Here is a 5,000-nt window from a genome sequence, read left to right as displayed (position 1 = left end):
CTCTCGCACCTCCGCCAAGCACTGGTGACAGACATTAAAGGGGGCATGAGCTCCGTTTCCGCCCAGCCTTTGCCAGGCTGTCCATTTCACTGCCCCGTGGCCGGGGAGCGCCGCAACGGCCGCCGCCGAGCCGGTCACGGGCCCCCGGGCCCGGCCAAAGGGTGGACCCCACCGGTGCTCGGCCCCCACGCGCCCCACGGAGCCCCCGCTCGCGCCAGGCACCCCCGGGGCTCGGCTCTCGCTGGCCCCGACGGACCCGCCGCCCCTCCTCACCCTTGACAGACATTAAAGGGGGCATGAGCTCCGTTTCCGCCCAGCCTTTGCCAGGCTGTCCATTTCACTGCCCCGTGGCCGGGGAGCGCCGCAACGGCCGCCGCCGACCCGGTCACGGGCCCCCGGGCCCGGCCAAAGGGTGGACCCCACCGGTGCTCGGCCCCCACGCGCCCCACGGAGCCCCCGCTCGCGCCAGGCACCCCCGGGGCTCGGCTCTCGCTGGCCCCGACGGACCCGCCGCCCCTCCTCACCCTTGACAGACATTAAAGGGGGCATGAGCTCCGTTTCCGCCCAGCCTTTGCCAGGCTGTCCATTTCACTGCCCCGTGGCCGGGGAGCGCCGCAACGGCCGCCGCCGACCCGGTCACGGGCCCCCGGGCCCGGCCAAAGGGTGGACCCCACCGGTGCTCGGCCCCCACGCGCCCCACGGAGCCCCCGCTCGCGCCAGGCACCCCCGGGGCTCGGCTCTCGCTGGCCCCGACCGACCCGCCGCCCCTCCTCACCCTTGACAGACATTAAAGGGGGCATGAGCTCCGTTTCCGCCCAGCCTTTGCCAGGCTGTCCATTTCACTGCCCCGTGGCCGGGGAGCGCCGCAACGGCCGCCGCCGACCCGGTCACGGGCCCCCGGGCCCGGCCAAAGGGTGGACCCCACCGGTGCTCGGCCCCCACGCGCCCCACGGAGCCCCCGCTCGCGCCAGGCACCCCCGGGGCTCGGCTCTCGCTGGCCCCGACCGACCCGCCGCCCCTCCTCACCCTTGACAGACATTAAAGGGGGCATGAGCTCCGTTTCCGCCCAGCCTTTGCCAGGCTGTCCATTTCACTGCCCCGTGGCCGGGGAGCGCCGCAACGGCCGCCGCCGACCCGGTCACGGGCCCCCGGGCCCGGCCAAAGGGTGGACCCCACCGGTGCTCGGCCCCCACGCGCCACACGGAGCCCCCGCTCGCGCCAGGCACCCCCGGGGCTCGGCTCTCGCTGGCCCCGACCGACCCGCCGCCCTCCGCCTATCTCACCTCCACCCAGCGCTGGAGGCAGGCATTAAAGGGGGAATTAATCCCCTGTGTTCCATGCTCACTTCACCCAGCTCTCTGGCTCTCTGTCTCCCTCCCTCCCTCTTCTCTCCCCTCTCTGGGGGAGACTCTCACCGTCCCAGGCCTCATTCTCCCACCTCCACCCAGCGCTGGAGGCAGGCATTAAAGGGGGAATTAATCCCCTGTGTTCCATGCTCACTTCACCCAGCTCTCTGGCTGGCTGTCTCCCTCCCTCTTCTCTCCCCTCTCTGGGGAGACTCTCAACCTCCCAGGCCTCATTCTCCCACCTCCACCCAGCGCTGGAGGCAGGCATTAAAGGGGGAATTAATCCCCTGTGTTCCATGCTCACTTCACCCAGCTCTCTGGCTCTCTGTCTCCCTCCCTCTTCTCTCCCCTCTCTGGGGGAGACTCTCAACCTCCCAGGCCTCATTCTCCCACCTCCACCCAGCGCTGGAGGCAGGCATTAAAGGGGGAATTAATCCCCTGTGTTCCATGCTCACTTCACCCAGCTCTCTGGCTGGCTGTCTCCCTCCCTCCCTCTTCTCTCCCCTCTCTGGGGGAGACTCTCACCGTCCCAGGCCTCATTCTCCCACCTCCACCCAGCGCTGGAGGCAGGCATTAAAGGGGGAATTAATCCCCTGTGTTCCATGCTCACTTCACCCAGCTCTCTGGCTGGCTGTCTCCCTCCCTCTTCTCTCCCCTCTCTGGGGGAGACTCTCACCGTCCCAGGCCTCATTCTCCCACCTCCACCCAGCGCTGGAGGCAGGCATTAAAGGGGGAATTAATCCCCTGTGTTCCATGCTCACTTCACCCAGCTCTCTGGCTCTCTGTCTCCCTCCCTCTTCTCTCCCCTCTCTGGGGGAGACTCTCAACCTCCCAGGCCTCATTCTCCCACCTCCACCCAGCGCTGGAGGCAGGCATTAAAGGGGGAATTAATCCCCTGTGTTCCATGCTCACTTCACCCAGCTCTCTGGCTCTCTGTCTCCCTCCCTCTTCTCTCCCCTCTCTGGGGGAGACTCTCACCGTCCCAGGCCTCATTCTCCCACCTCCACCCAGCGCTGGAGGCAGGCATTAAAGGGGGAATTAATCCCCTGTGTTCCATGCTCACTTCACCCAGCTCTCTGGCTGGCTGTCTCCCTCCCTCCCTCTTCTCTCCCCTCTCTGGGGGAGACTCTCACCGTCCCAGGCCTCATTCTCCCACCTCCACCCAGCGCTGGAGGCAGGCATTAAAGGGGGAATTAATCCCCTGTGTTCCATGCTCACTTCACCCAGCTCTCTGGCTGGCTGTCTCCCTCCCTCTTCTCTCCCCTCTCTGGGGGAGACTCTCACCGTCCCAGGCCTCATTCTCCCACCTCCACCCAGCGCTGGAGGCAGGCATTAAAGGGGGAATTAATCCCCTGTGTTCCATGCTCACTTCACCCAGCTCTCTGGCTCTCTGTCTCCCTCCCTCTTCTCTCCCCTCTCTGGGGGAGACTCTCAACCTCCCAGGCCTCATTCTCCCACCTCCACCCAGCGCTGGAGGCAGGCATTAAAGGGGGAATTAATCCCCTGTGTTCCATGCTCACTTCACCCAGCTCTCTGGCTCTCTGTCTCCCTCCCTCTTCTCTCCCCTCTCTGGGGGAGACTCTCACCGTCCCAGGCCTCATTCTCCCACCTCCACCCAGCGCTGGAGGCAGGCATTAAAGGGGGAATTAATCCCCTGTGTTCCATGCTCACTTCACCCAGCTCTCTGGCTCTCTGTCTCCCTCCCTCCCTCTTCTCTCCCCTCTCTGGGGGAGACTCTCACCGTCCCAGGCCTCATTCTCCCACCTCCACCCAGCGCTGGAGGCAGGCATTAAAGGGGGAATTAATCCCCTGTGTTCCATGCTCACTTCACCCAGCTCTCTGGCTGGCTGTCTCCCTCCCTCTTCTCTCCCCTCTCTGGGGGAGACTCTCACCGTCCCAGGCCTCATTCTCCCGCCTCCACCCAGCGCTGGAGGCAGGCATTAAAGGGGGAATTAATCCCCTGTGTTCCATGCTCACTTCACCCAGCTCTCTGGCTGGCTGTCTCCCTCCCTCTTCTCTCCCCTCTCTGGGGGAGACTCTCAACCTCCCAGGCCTCATTCTCCCACCTCCACCCAGCGCTGGAGGCAGGCATTAAAGGGGGAATTAATCCCCTGTGTTCCATGCTCACTTCACCCAGCTCTCTGGCTCTCTGTCTCCCTCCCTCTTCTCTCCCCTCTCTGGGGGAGACTCTCAACCTCCCAGGCCTCATTCTCCCACCTCCACCCAGCGCTGGAGGCAGGCATTAAAGGGGGAATTAATCCCCTGTGTTCCATGCTCACTTCACCCAGCTCTCTGGCTCTCTGTCTCCCTCCCTCCCTCTTCTCTCCCCTCTCTGGGGGAGACTCTCACCGTCCCAGGCCTCATTCTCCCACCTCCACCCAGCGCTGGAGGCAGGCATTAAAGGGGGAATTAATCCCCTGTGTTCCATGCTCACTTCACCCAGCTCTCTGGCTCTCTGTCTCCCTCCCTCCCTCTTCTCTCCCCTCTCTGGGGGAGACTCTCACCGTCCCAGGCCTCATTCTCCCACCTCCACCCAGCACTGGAGTCAGATCTTAGGGGACACTTTAATCCCTGTACCACCCTCACTTCACCCAGCTCCCTGGCTCTCTGTCTCCCTCCCTCTTCTCTCCCCTCTCTGGGGGAGACTCTCACCGTCCCAGGCCTCATTCTCCCACCTCCACCCAGCGCTGGAGGCAGGCATTAAAGGGGGAATTAATCCCCCGTGTTCCACCCTCACTTCACCCAGCTCCCTGGCTCTCTGTCTCCCTCCCTCTTCTCTCCCCTCTCTGGGGGAGACTCTCAACCTCCCAGGCCTCATTCTCCCACCTCCACCCAGCGCTGGAGGCAGGCATTAAAGGGGGAATTAATCCCCTGTGTTCCATGCTCACTTCACCCAGCTCTCTGGCTCTCTGTCTCCCTCCCTCCCTCTTCTCTCCCCTCTCTGGGGGAGACTCTCACCGTCCCAGGCCTCATTCTCCCACCTCCACCCAGCACTGGAGTAAGATCTTAGGGGACACTTTAATCCCTGTACCACCCTCACTTCACCCAGCTCTCTGGCTCTCTGTCTCCCTCCCTCCTCTCTCCCCTCTCTGGGGGAGACTCTCACCGTCCCAGGCCTCATTCTCCCACCTCCACCCAGCGCTGGAGGCAGGCATTAAAGGGGGAATTAATCCCCTGTGTTCCATGCTCACTTCACCCAGCTCTCTGGCTCTCTGTCTCCCTCCCTCCTCTCTCCCCTCTCTGGGGGAGACTCTCAACCTCCCAGGCCTCATTCTCCCACCTCCACCCAGCACTGGAGGCAGATCTTAGGGGACACTTTAATCCATGTTCCATCCTCACTTCACCCAGCTCTCTGTCTCCCTCCCTCTTCTCTCCCCTCTCTGGGGGAGCCTCCGGCCAGCCACCGCCGGCCCGGGGGACCCAGCGCACCGGCCGCCCCTGTGTACCCACACTTAAGCACCCCTCCTCGGGCTAAACCCCCTTGGCCGCACCGCCCAGCACTTCGCGCCCCTGGTACTCCAAACCAAGCTTCGCGCCCCTGGTACTCTAGCAGAGGCTCCGTGCCCCTGGTACTCCAGCAGAGGCTCCGTGCCCCTGGTACTCCAGCAGAGCCTCCGAGCCCCTGGTACTCCAGCAGAGGCTCCGTGCCCCTGG

This window comes from Epinephelus lanceolatus, chromosome 24, assembly GCF_041903045.1.
Source record: "Epinephelus lanceolatus isolate andai-2023 chromosome 24, ASM4190304v1, whole genome shotgun sequence".
Taxonomy (NCBI): Eukaryota; Metazoa; Chordata; class Actinopteri; order Perciformes; family Serranidae; genus Epinephelus; species Epinephelus lanceolatus.
This window is presented reverse-complemented; position numbering follows the sequence as displayed.